This window comes from Lepidothrix coronata, unplaced genomic scaffold, assembly GCF_001604755.1.
Source record: "Lepidothrix coronata isolate B3197 unplaced genomic scaffold, Lepidothrix_coronata-1.0 Scaffold13, whole genome shotgun sequence".
In the NCBI taxonomy this organism is placed as follows: domain Eukaryota; kingdom Metazoa; phylum Chordata; class Aves; order Passeriformes; family Pipridae; genus Lepidothrix; species Lepidothrix coronata.
This window is the reverse complement of record NW_016690193.1, coordinates 2866894-2886968: the sequence shown is the minus strand read 5'-3', so window position 1 is coordinate 2886968 and position 20075 is coordinate 2866894. Positions and strand designations below refer to the sequence as shown.

The 20075-nt window shown below is 39.2% G+C and overlaps 1 protein-coding gene across 1 annotated transcript in view; it reads left to right on the top strand.

Moving 5' to 3' along the window:
- The window catches only part of TNKS (tankyrase), a 132468-nt gene that overhangs the window by 6964 nt on the left and 105429 nt on the right, over nt 1-20075 (top strand). The window contains exon 2 of the mRNA XM_017805957.1: nt 5068-5292. The gene's annotated coding sequence lies outside the window, so the exon portion shown is untranslated. The remainder of the gene's footprint in view (nt 1-5067; nt 5293-20075) is intronic.

Genomic DNA, 20075 nt, shown 5'->3' with positions numbered 1-20075 from the left:
TTTTCCCCATCTTGAAGGCTTTTTAGTTTACCTAATTAAATCACTCAGTTTAATTGTGTTCTGTCTCAAAAGGTTGTGTGTCTCTAAGACACTCTCTTCCACTTCAAGGGCTTATATTCTCATATAAGCTCTGTTTAGTGCTCTAACAAGGGGGGGTACATTTCATAAGAGCATCTTTCCTGCTTTGTTTAGGGTCACATTAATACCTACAAGTGTACACAAGCGTGTTACACTTTTATGAAACTTAACTCCTTTTGGAGTAGTTGTGTTCTTAAGACTTAAGCGGGTGAAAGGAAGAAAAATATCTGATGAGAGTTAGAAATCTTCCATGTCATAAGTCAAACTCTGCATATAACAGCAGCTTTGCAGAGGTTGAAATTGGCATTTGGAGGAATTCATGCTGTGTGGTGATCAAGTGACATTAGTTGGGCAGCAGATGAAGCAGTACAGCTGTACTTAAACTGATCAAACTGACTACTCATGCTCTCTGGGCAAAGCATTATTCCAAGTCTAGAGGGGAGTCCATCTATTTATTTGTTAGGGTTTTTTTACCAAACTTTCTGAAAATGAGTCTTGGAATTGGGAAGGGAATTGTGTCACAATCTATTAGAAATTGATTGTAAACTGTTACCATGTGAAAGCTTGTGACTAACTGAAGGGAGGTTTAAGGTGGAAGCCCTAATAGGAGTGTGTAACAGAGGGTATCAACTGGTGCTCTGGTTACTTTCCTTGTGTTGCCTCTCCCATCAGTCATTCTGCCTGCTCAGCCTGTTGCCTCTTGTTCCTTTGATTCAATGCCACAAAAAGAGATGGGACATGACAAGCTTGTGGCCTCAAAGCAGGTTGTGACAGAAAAGCAGGATGTGTTGTCATGGCAGTAGTAGTAAGTAGTGTTCATCTTGTCTGATGGCATTTCATAAGTTTTATTTAGCTTAATTTTCAAGCTGCCGGTTTGGTAACTAAAGCCTTTTTCCAGTTTGTACCTGTCGCTTTAGGCTGAAAGTGAGAAAAAAAGACAAGAATACAGCATTGGCAGAGAACTAGTTAAGTGGTGTTTTCTGTGAATTGTTGTGCCCATCTCTTAATTTATATAAAACTATCATAGCTATGTCCAGCTCTTGGCTTTCACTAAGCCTTAGTCATCAGTTGTTTCTGTGAGATGACTGGAGAAATGAAGAGCCTGTCAGTCACTCTGAATTTTTGCCTTTTTCTTTGATTTGACTGGCAACTGTTTCACCCTTAAATTTCAGATGTTCTCTTGTTGCTCCTTTTTTATATTGGGATTTCTGCTTCCTTTCTCTCCTGGACAATGTTTTTTGAGGTACTACAACTTGCCTGAAAATTCTGAATTGTGTAAAGAAGCTAAAATGAGGGCAAAGCTTGTGCATTTTACTTGTGTGAAATAGCCAAGCTGATAAGGAACTCTGTCCATGTTGAAGCTGACAGGTGAATCTCATCAAAACAAGTTTGCATGCTGGCCCTTTAAATGGGACTCTTCTCTGTGGTTTCTCTGGTTTTGGATGTTTTCTGTAGGAACCTTCTATCGGGTTGTCTTTTGGGGTCTTTGATTGCACTTAATTTCTTAGGAACTCTTCCTTAGACTTTAATTTACGAAGTTGCAATGGAAATATGCAAGAATAGTGTTTTGAAAGTCATCCTAAGTGTCATCACATAAGTTGCTTCAGTTTAAACTGAATCATATGTGCTTCATCTGTCACAAATGGCTTTGCATGTGTTTTATTTTTTTAATGAAAGATGAACCTGACACTGCAGGAGTTTTGGTAACTACAACTGCTTTATCAGGTTGGGTAATGTGATAATTTTAAAGACTTTCTGGCACTTTATCAATTCAACATCTTAGGTTTGCAGATGGTGGTGTGGAAGCTGTTCCCATAATTGTTTCTCTGAAAGATGAGTGGTATGGTGGGATGAAATCACAGTAGCCTTTACAGCCTCACAGTGCTTTTTGAGGACTGAACAGAAGAGGTAGTTCCCCAAAACTGTAAAGTATTTATTTCTGGCATTTTCAAAGATACCCTTATCAATGACCCCATGTTCAGCAGTACCTTGAAGAAGTATGTGTATAGTTCTGAAAATAACAACACTGAACAATTTGAAAAGGAGTTGTGATTTTCAGGTATACTCAGGTGGTTTTTCCTTGAGAGACAAGAGGTACATGTAAGTCAAATGCTTATGCGGTTTCAGCAGTGTTTTTAATAGTTCAGTATATAAAAACTAAAGGCTAATAAAATCTGTTGATTCACTGTTTAGTTGAAAGCACCCTTTCCTAATTCTTGTCTTCCTCAGTTTTCCTTTGCCAGTCAAACAAACAGTATAACTGTGGGAGCTTCAAGGGCTTAAGTTCTTGTTCTTTATGTCCCAGGCTTGTTAGCTTTACTCGGGGACCAGATATGCTTTGTTTGCTGTTGCACCTATTTAAGCCGTCAATTTGCATTTAGAAACTTGCAGGTGATGTTCCTTGACTGCTTTATAACAGAAACAAACAAACGAAAGAGTTTTCATACTGGAAGCTGCAGTGATTTACAGTAGCAGTGGCCTTGCTGGCGGGTCTTCTGGTAGCAGTTTTGTCATGATAAGTAAATATCACTTTTAAAAATACTGGTTTTGATTCACATGCTTCCATTTCTGTAGTGTAATTTCTAATGCGCAATGATCTCTATATAATGTACCAGAAAGCTTTGAATCATCTGCAACGGTGGACTAAAATTGTATTGCTGAGTGGGGTGTCAGTCTGGTTGTGGGCCCCTCTGTGCAGCTTTTGGGACTCAGCAGCGTGTTGAGCAGCTGCTGAACTGCTGTTTAGCCCCATGCATTAAAGAAAACCCACTTTGGTCTCTGCCCAGTGTGCTAACTTGTAACTTGTAGTGGTCCAGCATCACTGCTGAAGCAGCTGAGGGCTCTGTACAGTGGGAATGGGGGAGTGCTTACAGAGATGGAAAAGTAACCAGGCTGGACTTACTAGCTGGAGCCCCGGAGCTATGTTACCACACAGGATTAACCGAGGAGTGGACTGCTACAGTCTCTACTAGATGTGTGTGTCTGTGTTTGTATCCATGGTGTATTCCCCAGCTGCTTCTTCCATCTGCTTGTTTGTGTTTTATAGAAGAAAACTTCTTTAGGCAGAAATAAAGATTTTGTTAAACTGTCGTCAGAATTCTCAAGCCATGGTAAGCCTTGGTAAAAGGGTATTTTTTTTGTTTTGGCTCTGCATTAGTCAGCTTGTAGAAAACTTCTGTCCTTCAAAGCGTGTTGAAGGACTCGGTGCCTCACTGAAGAGACAGAGTAAATTCCTGAAGAAAGGCTAGCCTGCAGCTTGACTGAATGCTGGATGTCAAGTTGTAACATTAGCCTTAACTGGATAAGCTGATGTGGGTGCAAAGCTGCTAGATCTGGCTTTGAGATCTTGCCGTATGGACTGTGGGGGAAAAGCATGTTAATTCCAAGTTACACGTCTGCATAGCTGTAACCAGTGCACTGCTCTGGCAAAAAGGGGCCTTAATTCGTTGAAATGGAGGTCCTGTTCAGGGATTGCAACTCTGGGGTAAAACATTGCAATTTGAGAGGTCTTTGTGCGTGAGTTGTTGCCTGCGACGGAGGGTGCTGACTTTTGAGAACCATTTCTGTCTCTGTTTCAGCAGCATTTTGCTGTGCTGTGTTACAGGGTCATCTGGAGGAGAGCTGACAGCTTCTTTTTTGCACCCCTTGAACTTTATATATGTCTTCCGGAAGTGACATAATGCCTTTAGTTATGTTTTTGATAGTGTTTTGTGGACTAATACAATCTATAAGCTGCGGCATTTAATTCAGCTGTTTCATAAACAGAATTCATACATGTGGGATTCTTCATCCCTAAGCTGGTTGGTATACATGATTACCAGAAGACACAATAACTCTTAAAGTGACAGTCTTTTAAAATCAACAGTGATACTGCTTTTAGCCCTGAGGTTTATAGGAAATACAGTCCAGCCTTTGAGATATAACCTAGTATGAAAACGAACACTTGTGTTTTAGTTTAAAGTGTCCCTCTTGAGCTTGATTTCCTCCCCCCCCCGTCCTCTAAAGCAGTGGTCTCCAAAGTAGAGTGTGCAAAATATTTCATTGGGGTGCAGGAAGAAAATATATCTTGTACTGTTAAAAAATATAATGGAAATTTAAAAACAGCTATTATTTCATCTTTATCTCGGCCTTTTAAAGTTTCTATTTTTGTGCATGTCTATAATCTACGCAATAGTGCAGCAGTGCATGTAGGTGACTTATAAATTTTTCTGCTGATAGCATGTGTAATCAGAAATTTAGAGACTGCTGTACTAAGGCATTTGGGGCAATAGGAAGCAGATTTGGGCAGTGGAACCTTTCCAGGTTCATTGTAGACAACAAGGTAAAGGTGTTGGGGCCTGGCATAGTGATGCCAAGTTTTGAAGTGTATTAGTTTGATAATGCTGGCTTTGCGGTGTTGCCTTCCCTGGTCATAACAGAGGCTGTGTTCCTAGGCTGAGACCTTCCTGAGGCATTGTGTCCCAGCTGAGGCCTCAAGTCAACTTATCCGTCAGCTGGAAGTTGTCAGACTCTGTAAAAGAGCAAGAACATATTTTGGGTTGAGATAAGGTTGTTCTGCTTGAGCACTGGAACTGTCCTTCGGGGTTTATTAATATGAGGATTTCTCCTAGATGAAGAGCTATATCAAGAGATAGTATGTAAGATGGTTGCTTTAGTTACATACAGATTATATATTTTTTAAAAATTCACAATAAGCTTTTCTGGAAAAAAAATGGCAAGCCTATTGTAGAACTTCTTAATGAGATAGAGTGGCAGCTAGGCAGGTAATTATAATACAACACAGTTCAACTCTGTCTTGAGTGTAAGTGAATTGTCCACCTGTTTTTGGAGCAGGTGAGTATAGTTTCACTTCATGGTGAATGAATTTAGAAGTGTAAGAAGGACATGAATAATGTAGTTTGGTATCTGTGCACTGGAACAGTGAACAGTTTTAAATATTAAATCATGTTGTTTTGCCAGACGAATGAACAGAAATATGTTCTCTTACAGGTTTTGGAAGGAAGGATGTCGTAGAGCACTTGCTACAGACAGGAGCCAATGTTCATGCTCGTGACGACGGAGGGCTGATCCCCCTTCACAACGCCTGCTCCTTTGGTCACGCGGAAGTGGTCAGTCTGTTACTGTGCCAAGGGGCCGACCCAAATGCCAGAGACAATTGGAACTACACTCCTTTGCATGAAGCTGCCATCAAGGGGAAGATAGATGTGTGCATTGGTAAGTATCTGCCACTGGTTATGTTGCAGTTTTACCAGATATGTTTTGTGCAGTTGTAATTGTTTATGTGCTGAACTTGAGATGAAAAATATTGCTTGTTCTTAAAAGCTAGCTTCTTTGAAAGTGTAGTGGTATAGTGGGTATAGCGGTAAAGTGGGTATAGTGGTAGTAATTTAAGGCTTACTTTTTTGTGGTATATAATACAAGTTTTGCAGAACTTGCATCTGAAAAACAATCCTGGAGAGGTTGGGTGAAGTCTTCTTGCCTGTTAAATTACAATATTTAAAATATGAATATATAAGTTTGTCTTTCTTGGTTGCTTTCAAGAAAACTAGTTTTACTAGATAAAGTAATTATTTTTTGAGCTGTTCTATATGTTGTATTAGTGGTTAGGAAGATGGTTAACCTTTCATTATGTACAGAATGGAAAAACAACCCAGTCCTTTGGACCTTTCCAATACAAGTTACAGGACACCGCTATTCACGGTGGTGATCTATCTTCAGTATGTGTTTTGTAGCCTGGAGCAGGAGCAATTTCAAATAAAATTGAACACTTCAATCATTTTAAATGTGTTGAGAACATATAAAGAGCTTTTCAGTCAGGTTGTCTATAACTTTTGTGGGGTTTTGCAGTGTAATTAGTATTACTCAGTTTTTAAATGGGAACTTCTATTTTTATTTTTATTTTTTTACACTCAGATCAGTTTCTTGAAATTCTGGCTCTTCTCACATCTTCTGACTTGAGTAAAATGATCTGCTCGGCATTGTGTTTTTTATCAAACGTGTAAAGGAAAGCCTGACTTTTAGGAACTTTAGTTAAGATTCTGAACTATATGTTCTAAATGTTATCCAGATAACAAGTCACAACTCTCAGAATTTCAAAGATTTTTTTGCTGAAGGTTTTATTACATTCCGGCAGAGAAACCTGCAAAACTTATAGAAAAAAATCTGGCATTAGCTTTGTTGCAATACTTAAGTCATTACTTAAAAATAAACATCAAAAACTGAGGGAAGAAAATTGGAGGAACCACAAATATAATTTTTCAGTCTGTTTCTTCTTTTTTACAAGGGATATGATGGACCCCATTTTATCTCTGTGTGCAAAGTAAAACATATGAAGAACATTCTTTAGAAGTTGAGTATAGTTGATTATTTAGCAGTACTGTGGAAGGACATCCATTGATATAGTAGGTTCCAGTAACAGTCTACTATGCTAATGTTGAATGGAAAAGTAAGCTTAATTCCAGTCAGTAACTGGAGTTTTGTATGGAACTTAAAGGAAGTAATTACTTTGGTCTGTTCAGTGCTGGAATCTGCCTAGTTTTGGGAAGTGCTGTCTGAAAATACAAATTAAATGGGAGAAAGGTTGACAGTAAGAGGCTGATTAGAAAAGTGACCTTAAAGGAGTACCAGGTTTGTTTGCTTTGGAAAAGATTTGTCTTTTTCAATTTTTAAAACCTTATATTAAAGTAGGAGAGGGTGCAGCAGCACACATATGTGTTTATAGGGTGATAAGTTGAAAGATGGTTGCAAGAGAAGATTTTAGGATTTGGCGGTGGGGGGCATCATGGATAACTGTTGCTTTGGGTGGTTTGTCTAAAGACTCATACTCTCTGGAGGAGTTTGGGCAGGTCAGATCGAGGGACAGATTATGTGGTACATCAACTTTGAGGTACAATGCTGGCAGTAATTTGAGATTATTTAGATCTAATTTTTATAATCAAAGAACTGATGGTACCTTTAAAGTTCAGTGTGATTCAGTTGTGGGTTTGATGAGAGGAAGTGTAGGATTAAATTTATGGCTTGTATTGCACAGAACTTCATTCGGTATTCTGTGCAAGTATTAGATCTGTGACTCTAAATGTCGATGCTAGACTTAGGGGATGATCCATGTATATGTAAAAGTTCAGCATGTGGTACTTGCTGATCAAATCCCAAAGCTCTTCAGCTGTCTGCTGCAGTTATAGGGTTCCTTGGAAGCACTGAGCAGGGCTGCAGTGCTAGATGCTGTTCTCCAATCTGCCTGCAAGTAGCTTTGTAAGGATTTTTGGGCATTTTAAAGAATTTTATTTTAAACAAGCAAGCATGATGCTGTTGTGCTCAGTTTAGTTACAGTTATCCATGTATGTTATATTTCAGTCAGATATTTTATTTGTCAAGGTGAGAATTATTACTGAAGGCAGTGTCACCGTGACCAGATTTAATATGTACCGTAGTGTGATGCTACTTTGGGATTTAGTTGATTCCATAAAACTAATAGGATATGAGTATAGACAAAGAAGTCTGTACTTTCATGTTTGCTGTGAGTTTCTTTCCAGTTTATATCTAGTGGGCAAGCATGTTTTGCTGGCTTTGACAAAGTTCCTGTTTCTTTCTAACAGTTATATATAAAACTTTTATATTAAAATCTTCAGCTTTAATCTCAAAATCTTTTAAAGGAATACATTATACACAGGGATAATGGAATAATGACTGTCTAGGACATGAATTCTGACTAGGAATACTTGAATAGCTTTTGGAATACATTGTACAGTAGTGCTATTTACACTTTAAGTGTAGACTGCTGCAGCAGATAGGATAGAAAAAAAATAAAATTAAAAAAAATCAAAGAACATGTCCTTAGAGTGTTCCTTTTTAAACAAGCAAAGCATGCTTTTTAAAAAGCATTGATTGAAGAACAGTGTCTGGAAATCCTGGCACAAACTAGAATTTATTGCTGAACTTGGATGTCTGTCTGAAAAGTGATAGACTGTGTAGAAATCAGTCATCTAGCCTCATTTTTGGGTACCTATTCCTGGCATCTTCTTCCAAATGATATAATGGGTGAGAATTTTCCACTTAATCTTCTCTCCTTTCCTTCTTTAGTGCCACCCCAGGCTGCACATTTTCTTTATCATTTCTAGCATAGAACACTTTTTGGGCCACTTTACAGGCTAAAAAGGGAAAAAGTGATAACTGAACAGAGATGGAGCACATTCATGATTAATGATTTCTAAGAGGAAAACTCAAGGCATTGAAGCAGGTTGGGAAGACCAGCAAAATATAGGTAGTGATTATGCAACAGCAATAGAACACTTGTGTCTAACATTAGCCTTGGAATGGAGAGCGTATATTTGTGCTAAAGGTACTGTGAGTGCTCAGCCGTATAACCGAGTTTAGAGTAGGGGGCACAAACCCTGCCACTGGGAAGCTTATGTAGAAATAAGGACTATACAGAAACTGGTGAAAACTCGTCAGACAGTGCACAAACTTCCACCCAGGAAACTCTAAGACAGCAAATGGCTGATACGAGTTCTTTCCTCCTGTTTTACTGGTTGCATATCACAGTCATAGGAGAGTGTAAGGGAGAGAATGTGAGTGTGCTGAGTTTGGGAACAACACGGGCTGTGGCTCTTTTGGGTGGCAGTTGCTGTTGTTTCTGGGTCTGGAAGTGTAGATCTTGATAAGCAGCTGGTTTGCTGGCCATCTCTTACAATATATTGTCAGTGCAGATTTGTTTAGTTGCTAAGTAATTAAATCCATTTGAAATCATTGTTTGCTTTATATAATCAGTTTTTGGACTAAATTTATTGAAGCATTGAAACCAGTTGTTAGTGTCCTCCAGTATTTATGACTTCTAGGATTGCTTTATCTGTCAGGAAGATGCATTTTCAGTGCCTGTGAACTGCTTCTAGAGCTAATGAAAAGTGGTTTTGTTTCTCAGTGTTGTATTTGCTCATGGAATAATGAACGAGTAGTGAACTCTGCAAAGTGTGTTTGGAGGAATGCTTTGATGTTGGGGTAGTGACTGTTCTGCGTGTTGGGCTGGGGAGAAAGAATTACCTATTTCTTTAGTCTGACTGTATGTAGTACAGACTTTCAGATGAAGATCAAGGTAGCTTACTTTTTTCCAAAAATAACATGTAGCCCATGAAGCTCAGATACTATAAATGCCTTGAATGTATCCTTCTTTTCTCATAGCAATCAGCAATTTAGGAACTTGGTAGAGACTGTATCTGGACTGTATTGCATAGCAGTTTGTATACAAAGTTGTTGAAAGCTCCAATTCACTTAAATTGTGCTATACTTTTGGCTTTGAAGGTGCTCCGTGACAAGAGAATTTTACAGTTTAATAGTCTTGCTGAAAGAAAACAACCCTCTTTTTGAAAACATTATTCTTGATTTCTTGATGACTTTTATTGTAAGTGATTCAGGACTTTAGGTGAGAATTAGTGAATGGTCATTTCTGTTCAGTCTGCACATCTTTCATGATTTTATGGACCTCTGTCTTTTTTTTCCCCTCAAATGTCTCTTTTCCAAGCTGAAAAACATAGTCTTCTGTTATGTAATCCTGTTGAATATTCTGGTGTTTCTGCCCCCTGCCTCCCCTTCCCCTTCATTTTTTTACAGGTGAGTGGTTGGTATGATGGGTACAGACACCAAAACTGGGTGAAGTAGATTTATAGGGTAGCCTAATGTTCTTTCTGGTTTGGTTTTCTGGTTGCTGAGCAGTGCACAGGAGGGGCAGATGAACCTCAGGATTAAAGGGTGGGCTCAGTTCAGCGCACGCTGTGTCTCACCTAAAAAATCCACTGCGCAGGCTCGAAGGGTTAATGACCTTTCCCAAATCTTTGCTCGCGAAGACTGGCCATTATTTCCTGAGTACTAACAGCTCCTTTAAAACTGTTTGTGCAGCACAGTTTTGGTTTGGTTGTTTTTTGTTGTTTTTTTTTTTTTTTTTTTTAAGAAAACTAGGCTAAAAATAACATTACAGAAGCTGTGCTTATGTAGTTTGTCTGGGTTTGCTTTGCCCTTCAGTGTGTTTGTTTCTGCAGAGGCTGTAGTTGATCTTGCAGAGATTTATTCCTTTTCCAGGTAGATCTCCAGTTAAGTGTTGTGATATGTAAAGGACTGCTAGGCTAAATATTATCTCAGGTGTCATACACCTGCTTAGTTTCTAAGGGCATCCTTCAAGATATGCAAACCGTGAACATCTTCTGTGATGATGCTGTGGTTTATGGATCTGGACATACAGGATTCTCTAGTAATTTTAGGGAAATAAAAAGTTCTATCCGCTGAAAATCTCCATCACTGTATGAAACTGTAAAAGTTTTTTAAAAATCACTTTTAGTTCATGCAGTGCTAAGGACTCATCAGGAATTACTTAATATGACTTTAGACCAGTGTTTTTACTGACTTCCTCTGGGCTACTTACAAAATATACTGCAAAGATCCTGTGGCATGATGAATTTATTGTCCCAGTGCTATGAAGGGACCTAATGGTATTGTCAAGGTGCAGTTTGTCTCTTTTTGACCAGAGGAATTCTGTGTAACTTCTTTTTTATCTTTGCCCTTTTTGCACTTGAAAGGTACAGCAAGCAAGCAAGCTAAAACATTTTTAAGGTAACAGGTTTTCTAGTGTATAGTCCTGTCCTTAATATAGGGATCACTATTATTTAAATGCCTCTTTGTAGACATGTCAAGACATTCCCCACCCTGCTTGTGCTTCCTCACAACTGGGGAATGAGAAGAATCCAGTAGTTATTACCTTCTGTTATTATGCATCTTTAGGTTGAAAGATATGGAGGGAATATCATGTGACCCCTCCTGCAGGGCAGATAAACCTTCTGTTAGGATTAAAAAAAAAATCTATGGAAGGTAGTTTATGAGTAGAACTAGTGCACAACAAATCTTAAAACAACTGTAGAAATGGTAATGTGCCCAATCATTGAACTACTTGTCTGTTTGGTCCTCTTGCAGAGAAGGCATGTACAGCAAATAGTGAAATTATTGCAATTTATGATATTTTTGTTCTTCGCTCACAGTGTTTTGCCTTCCAAGCAGAGGAACTTTATTGCTCTAAAAGTTAAAGCAATGTCTGATTTTACTACCTGGAAAATAATAATAGTAAAAAAAAATCATAGGAAGTGCTATCAAAGAGCAGAATTGTGTTCTGTTCTTTGAAAGCCTGTTCTTTTTGGAGGTGAGGGTAGGGTGACGGGGAGAAGCTTTAGTACCTTAACTGAAAAATAATTATACTGACTATAGATTTAGCTGCTGGATTGACAGAAGCCTGTAAGAAGACTAGTAGCCTCTTAATAAGAATTAGAGGGGATATTGGTAATTGAGGTCCTTTGGGATCTGGTTATACATGTTGTTTGCTGGAGAGATGTACTGAATTCCTAAAGACTCTCTTGGAGAACTGGTGTTCCAGAAGGAAGCTTAGAGACATCCCAGGTATCTGATATTCAGAGGCTTGTAAAATCATTGGAAAATACTCTTAAGTAAGTACTTTCAAATACTTTGTGTAAAATGTTTTAACTATTGCTGCTGTTTATATCAGAAGATTTTCAATATTGTTAATATTCCTGCTTTGACTTTTGAACTACAGAGTTGGAGCACTACTGTTACTGACAGCTCATAATGTGTAATGGTAAGACAGTGACTTGTATTTGAACTTTTTTAAGCTGTAGGACAATCTAAAGAACTTTAGACTGTTTTTGTCTACCAGAAATGTTAGTTTTGCTCCATGAAGAGGACATGAAATAATCCCTGCAGTGTGGAGCTTTTCTGTCTGTTGGTTGCAGTTAATATTGACATAAGAGAAAAGGTACCTTGTGATTTGATATGCTTAAGGCCAAGCAGTCCTTGTTAATAGCATCTATTGTCTGTCCAGATATGCAAAATAAAAATCCTGGCTGTATTTATTTTATTACTCAGCTACTCTTTGTTCAAAGCCAAATCTGTTGTTGTGGAAGCAGGCTCATCAGACTGTTCGGGTTATGAATTCTTTTGGTCTGTTTCTGCTCTGTGAGTGATGTCATTTGTGTGGAACCCTGCTTTAAGTAGCAAATGGTTTCAAATCCTGTGCATGCACAGTGGCTCAAACACCTGATATGCTTCTCTTCTCATACTGTTTCTTCATGGGGCCTTTCTCAAAGGAACCTTGCATGATAGGAAATACAGGATGAAAATTTGATGGTTTAGGTTGAGTGAAAGAATACTTTTGCTTTCTAAATAAAGTTCTTGTTTATGGTTTTAAATAGTTTCATGTCCTCTAATCACTTGTTTAAGCTATGTTAGCTTCTAAATGTTAATATTCATCATAGAAGTGAGAGCTTCTAGGGCTGAATCTTACATTTCTTGCTCTGTAGTTTGGACTTCCCCTTTTGAAAGAGACCTGAGAATAAGGCTGCCTTCTCTATGAGCTAGTGGGGGTGGAGGAATCCACGACTGAAATCATACGTTGGTAATTGGAAGGCATTGTAATACTGTTGTCATAGTAACAATGGACTGGAGTGTGAGACAACAGGGCTTTTGTCAAAAGTGACTACAGAAAATGGTTTGGGACGCACTACCATAGCATATACAACTGCAGTGCTCCCTGGTGGACTTTGGCAGAAGGACACGAGGGAAATGGATAAATTTCCGTATGTGAAGGATACCTCTTCAGTATGTGACATCTGTGTGCAGACAGGTCTTTTGGTATAGTGCAGTCGACAGGAGTTACTGTGTGCTGATGTTTTGTGTCTGTGCACATGTAGCTATGAGAGATGCCTTTTGAAGAAATCTGTCTGAGCAGTGTCAGTCACCCATGTGTACCCAACAAAGAAAGGTCTTGGAGTGCAAGGAACCTTGAAATGAGTGGATCGTTGAAGTAAGGTGGAAGTACCCTACCACAATTTTTTTTTTTTTCTAAGAAAACCAATCACTGAGCTGTATTAATCCTCAGGTTAAATCCTGTTCAGAAATAAAATCAACAGTAAACTTTTTAGAACAGCATGATGCTTTGTACAAATGGGGTGAAAAGAAGCCTTATTTCAGCTGAGGAAGTCTTGTTTGCAGGGTTATGCCAATAAAATGTCTTATCTTTGTATCTGGAGCTAATGGTGCTGAAGGCTTGTAAAGCTTGTCATGTTACTATATTGCTTATGGTCCTTAAGGCTATGGTTTGTATTATGGTACTTGTATTGCTAAAATTTAACTGAAATTCAACCTCATGAAAACATTATATGATTTGAAAGCTGTCTGTCTTTCTGTTAGGTTTGAATTGTATTGACAGTTAATAACCTATCTATAGGTTTTAGACTTTTTCCCAGTCCTATTTCTTTTTCAAAATTCAAAGTATCAAGAAAACTACTTTTTCCTTGTTTGCTTGCTTGGCACAGGAGAATCTGTGGAGGACGAGAAAAGAGTAATTTATTTTACGATGTTCCTTTACAAGTGTTTGTTAAATCTGATGATGTACTGTACTGAACTGTACTGTACTGAAATCTGTACTGATGTTAACTATTAGCAAATTGAGAGGGAGGGGAAGAGGAAGTTGCATATTATTCAGAACAGAGGAACAGAACAGATAGTCCTCTTGCAGACACAGAAACTGCTTTCAGATGTCCAATACTAGTTTAGAGCAGCTTTCTAAATATCTTGCAGAAATACTTAATCTTATGGGACTGTGCTTCTGATTACTGTAGCAATATCTGCTTTTAGCTTCTCAGCGGAACCATGTGGTCTTAATGCACTTCATATGTGGTTTATAAACAATCTCTAGATATTTGTGTAGATGTTAAAGCAAAAATGAGTGGGGCAAATTCCAGCAGAATTCGTGGATGTGTTCTTAGACTAATGGAAAATATTGATGAAAGTATTGCTACAGGATATAAAGGTCTTGTTTGTAAAAATGTGTAGGCAATTAAATCTTTCTCATATAGTGAACAAAGGAAGCTGTCTTCTCTTTAATGATGTGGTCTTTCTGCGATGTAAAGCAAGTGTGCAAAATGAACTATGAGTGCTTGAAGCCTACTGAAAATACTGAGCACTCGCCTCTTGTTCCAGGTGGTCTTCACTTCAGCCTCTACAAATGCACCATGTTGCTTTGATGAAGGTATTTCTTTCTAGGAGGGGCTTAAGTGTCTGATGTGAATTGTGCTATTTGTGCTGCTGTGTGTAGTCTTCATGTTTTGCTGATGTCTTGTCCAAGCAAGCAGTACTGAGCAGTTCCTTGGTTAAGCACAATGCTCTTGACCTAGCTATGGTGTTGGATACAGAACTTACTTGATGAGGGAACTGGCTGCAACAATTTGTTTTTATTTTCTTGTTTGGGAGGTTAATACAAGAATGGCCCAGAACACAGGTGACCCAGGGAAAGAACCCACTCAGACTGATGTAACATGCACCATTCCCTAGCGTGAGACCTTCAAGACTACCGATATCTCACCTGACAGATTGACATTTTTGCAGTGTAGAATATTTGCTTGTCAAGGACCTAGTGCTAAATACGTGAAGACTTGTGCTGCTCTGTGTCAGTAGGGCATGGTGGTGAGCAGTTCTAGGACTGGAGAAAAAAAATGGATATAGCTCTGGGCTTTAAAAATCTACAGCCATGTTACTTTTACATAATAATATGATCTAAGATAGTTGCTGGGGAAGTTTACAAGAGTGATATATATGGTACTGCTAGCTAGTCAGTTGTTACTAGACTTCTATGTGTGCTTTAACTTAGTGTATTCTTAGCTTCCTCATTTTATATCATAAACAGAATTTTTGAGAATACTTCTGTCTTCCGGCTAACTCAGCTTTAGCCACAATTTTTTTAACTGATCAGCTTGGTATTCCTAAGATTTCAGGTGTTACTTGTGTTTCTTAAATATTTGGTAGCTATGTTGTGGACTAATAATGAGCTTACAAAATTAGTGCAAGGTTAAAGTTTTATGCAAAATACACAAAAGTTATTTGTCATGTTGGGATTTCTTTAATCTAAAGAGTTTGAGCTCTTAATCACATCAAAATGTCACTCTGTGTGTTCCATACGGTGTGTGACTAAGACACGATATGTGAGTTGTGTGCTGTTGAAAGCTGGTAGGCACTGAATTCACCTCTGGAAAAGGCTGTACTTGTGGAATGTGATAGTTGTTTTGGGCTTTGGTGGTTGGGTTTTTTCCCCTGTCTTGTGCTCACCTCACTGAATGGCGGGTTGAGAGCTGCTGCTAGGGCTTGAATCTCTTCAATCCATATTTCTTAAGGTACTAAAAAGAGAAACAGTTTTTGATTATGCACATACCTTTTGTGTTTTGGAAAAACGGTAGATCCAGGACAGATTCTAAGAAACTTTTAAGATTTCTCTGTTGATGTTGCTTCACAAGGGTTAGATTTTGGTGCACTGGCAAATAATGCCTTCTGATAGCCACATAGCTAATTCCACATGCAATCTGTAACTTGACTTCCACTAGGACTTTTTTTCCCCCAAACTTCACCTGGAAGAAATGGTTAACATATGCCAGAGATGGGAATTCATCTTTGGTTTCTCTTAACTCTCCTCAATTTCTTTTCCTCTTAGGATGCTATATGTTGACCTGATTTGCCTCACAGACTGCTTGTGCTTTTCAAGGACTCTGAAAGCGGGGCTCCTAATCTGTCACATGGGATGTCAGGATTATAGCTGACATTTATTTGAATAAAACTTGAAGTAGAAAGGTGAATTTGTTCAGAGAAAAGTGAAATTGGGACCAAGCAATGAAGACTTGTCCTTAAAGCAGCTTTCGTTTAGGCATACAGATGAAAACATAAATTGCTCAGACAGTAGGGCAGCAATAAAGATTTCTAGCTGTTCAATAAATAGTATATTAAACCAAATGCTTAGAAACTTAAGTAGTTTCAGAATTGTTGCTTGCAAGGAAAAGGATTGTGATTTAGTTGTCGCATAGTGAGTCCTCAACCCATTCCATCTACAAATAGGCTAAATGTTTTTTGTTAGGTTTTTTTGGAAGCTTCTTTGATTAAAGGGTCTTCTGTTCGATTTTGCATGCTAACAACAAGTGAGTTCCAGATGACTTCTTGAACACACTTAGGTGTGATTCTTAAGACCCTGTGTGAAATTGCCACAAAATGAAACTTGGGAGGATCCTTCCGAACACCAGGAAACACTTTACCATCACAGCAACTAATCACAGGTTGCACAGAGAGGTTGTAGAGTTTCCTGCCTTGGAGATATTGAAAAGCCATCTGGACAGAGTCCTGGACAACTGGCTATAGGTGGCCCAGCTGCAGCAGGGAAGTTGTTCCAGATGATCTACAGAGGTCCCTTTGACCTTAACCATTCCATGATTCAGTGTGATTCCATGAAAAAGGAGTACATGTTCATGGTTCATGACTGCAAATAAATGGGATTAAATAAATGCTTAGTGTACTGTCTTTCATTTCCTGTTAGCGCAAAGAAAGTTTTCTGTTTGGTTGTTGGTTTTTTTGGTGACTGAAGCTTCTAGAGTTCTTACATTTTGCAGATTCATTGTGGAACTCCTGAAGTTTCCTTTATATTACACAGCTTTTTGTGCAGATAGTGTTCTTGGGGGAAGTGTTCTGGAATGAACACTTGCTGTCTCTGGCGTGATGCAAAAAAAACCCCAACAAACAAAACAACTGCAGTTACACTTCTAGAAGTTCCCCAGAAGACTTCATTCTGCATAACCTGCATATACTTTTGTCCTCATTGTTAGCTGAAATGAAAAATTTTAACTTGAAAAGTATTATATCCAAAAAAGGAAACAGGAATATTTACTTCATTAAGTTCAGGCAAGATCAAGGATTTGAATTGCTGTTCATGTAGGCTGAGCAATCTACCAACTCTGGCTCTTTCTCTGAGGGCAGAAGGATATTATCAGCCTGCTGTGCTGCCTACAGGCTCTGGAACTTTCTTCATGTTCTTTCTTTCTATGCATATTTAATTAGAGGGAGGCAGAACTGGTGTACCAGGGAGCAATTCTGTAGTGCTTCCTACGCATAGAAAACTATTCTTAGTTAAAATCACAGAATGGGTAAGGTTGGAAGGGACCGCTGGAGGTGATCCAGTCTGACCTTCCTGCTCAAACAGGGTTTCCTAGAGCATGTTGCTCAGGATTGTGTAACTCAGGATGCACCTACTTATGGGGACAGAGTTGAAGGCAATCACTGGGGGAGGACGGAGCCTTTTAAAAGGTATCTTCTTCCGCTGCTGAAAGAGCTCTTACTGTTGCAATCATACTTGTGGTTTTGGTTGTTTGGTTCAGATGCTTTCCCTCTACTTTACTTCAATTAGATAAATCTGATCTCTGGAACATCTACTGCCAATTGAATTCTAGAATGCATTGAAGTCTTTTGTAGTATGTTGAGAGGTAAGGTTACAGTATGTATATATAGACCGGGAGTCAGGCCGTCTTGCTAAGAGGTTGAAACTTCATTCAGCAAAGTCTGAAAGTAAACAACGAAAAGACTGAGACAAAAGAGTCTTTTTGAAAAATCAGAGTTTGCATGAAAATAGAATCAAGTCCTTTTAAAGTGATGCTTTGTAATATTCTTTTTGTCTAGATCCTTCTCCCCTCAAAACAAACAAGCAAAAAGTTAGTACTGGGAGACCTTGTTCGTGATGCTTCTTTGCTTTCCTATTGCTGCCTCGAAGCCTGTTTCTGTGAATTGCTCACTTCAGCTGAAGGAACCTGACCTCTAAGCATTGTCTCCATTTCATCTTTTACTGGGCCTCTGCTCAATTTGGTATTGCATCCTATTACTGTAGGAACTGGTGCCATTTCTGCAGCACATGGATGCATGAGAACCTGCCTTTCAAAGATCAGTTCTATCTCTGTAAAGGGAGATGTTTGGTATGGCTGTCCTTGACCCTGATGGACCAAATGGTCATTTCAGGTACAAAGCAAGAAATGCCTCTGCTAGGAGAACCATATTCCAAGCTGTCTGTGTGTATATTGATGCCCCCAGCAGCTGCTGCTATTGTTTATCTAATGACAAGGTAACGGAAGTGTGCAAGCAGTTCCTATGTTTTTATCTAGATTATGCCACATTTGGCCAAAGTACCCCTTTTTTTACTAGAGGTAGCTTTCTTCTACTTGGAAATAACCATTTAAACCATGTATTTGTATAAATTTTAAAACTCTGTATCTCCAAGAACTGGCCTGCAAGATTACAATCGTAGCACGGTTTGAGTTGGAAGGGACCTTTAAAGATCATGTAGTTCACCTCCCCGCCACAGGTAGGGATAATGTTACCTAGATCAGGTTGCTCAAAGCCCTGGGTAACCTGACCTTGAACACTTCTAGTGATGGATATCTACAGCTTCTCTGGACAACCTGTTCCAGCCTATCAGAAGTTCAGGCAGATGCTGATAAAAGCTCTTTTGTAGCTTTTCCTTTGCCAACTGATGCAGTCACTCCATCAAAGCAGGCTACCAAATTAGTCAGGCATGATTTGCTCTTTCTGTCTCTAAGCAACTCCCTATATTCCATGTGTCTTCTGGGAGGATCTGTTCCATGATTTAACTGGGCGTGGAGGTGAGGCTGCTTGGTTGGTAGTTCCCAAGGTCCTCCTTTTTACCTTTTTTAAAAATGGATGTGACATTTTCCTTTTTCCAGTCACTGGGGTTTTGCCTGACTGCCATGACTTCTCAGTTTTATTGAGCATGGCTCAACATCAACCAATTCCCTCAGGACCCTGGGATACATCTCACTGGGTCCCATGGACTGATTCATGTTCAGGTATCTCAGAAGGTTTAATGGTCTTGAACCTTCAACCTTTAGTTTCCCTTATAATGGACATAATTTCATTCTGCAGTCCCTGCCTTGAGGTTCAGGGAATTGAGAGATGTGGGAAGAGGGATTACTGTTCAAAACCGAGGTAAAAAAACTGTTGAGTACCTACCAGCTGTTCCATATCAGTTGTTACTAGTTCTTATGTCTTACTTATCAAGGGAGGTATGTTTACTTTAATCTTCCTTTTTCTAGCCAGTGTTCCTGTAGAAGCCCTTATTATTTTCATCCCGTGCCAAATTCAGCTCTAACTGTGCCTTAGTTTTCCTGATCCCATTTGTACACACCCCGGCAGCATCCCTCTAATCTCAGCCTATATGTCCCTGGTTCCTGTGCCTATGCATTTCCTTCTCATACTGTAGTTTGATCAGGAGGTCCTCAGCATCTCCTGCTTTTCTTGCTTGAGTTCTTACCTGGGGAATTGAGACCTCCTGATCTCTAAGAAAAATGTCCTTAAGGGGCTTCCAGCTTTGTTGAGCTCCCTTGTCTCTCAGGGCACTTCCCCAGGGGGTCCCATCCATTAATTCATTAAACAACTGAGAGTGCCCTCTTGAAATTTGGAGTCCTTACTCTATTCTTCACCTGGTCCATACCCCTCATGCCACCAGGGCCTGACCACTGCAGCTCAGTCCACCACCAATCTTGACATCCCTAAATAGTTCATCTGTATTGGTAGGCAACAGGTCTAATAATGCCTCCCCTCTAATTGCACTGTCTGTCACCTGGATTAAGAAATTATCCTGAGCACACTACAAGAGTCTCCTAGACTGCTTATAGCTTACTGTGCCACTTTTCCAGCAGATGTCAGGGTGATTGAGGTCCCCCAGCAGGATCAGAGCCTGCAAGCATGACACCTCCTGTAGCTGAAGTAAGAACTCTTTTATCAATAAGCTCCCCTTGATCAGGTAGCCGGTAGTAAATACCAACCATGAGCTTTCCTTTGTTGGCTTGGCCCCTAATTTTTGCCCATAAGCTCTCAACTTGTTCATTCCTGTTTTTCCAAGGCGGCTCTCTAGAGCCAATCTGTTTTTTTGTATTTTATTTTATTTTTACACGGAGGGTAACCACCTGCTTTTCCTTCCTTGCCTGTGCCTCTTGAACAGTTTTTAGCTGTTGATTGCAGTGCTCCAGTTGTGTCATCCTTCCCACGATATATCGGTGATAGCAATTAGATCATAGCTTTTTCCAGATGCAAAGTGGCTTCCAGCTCCTCACGTTTGATACCCGTGCTGTGTT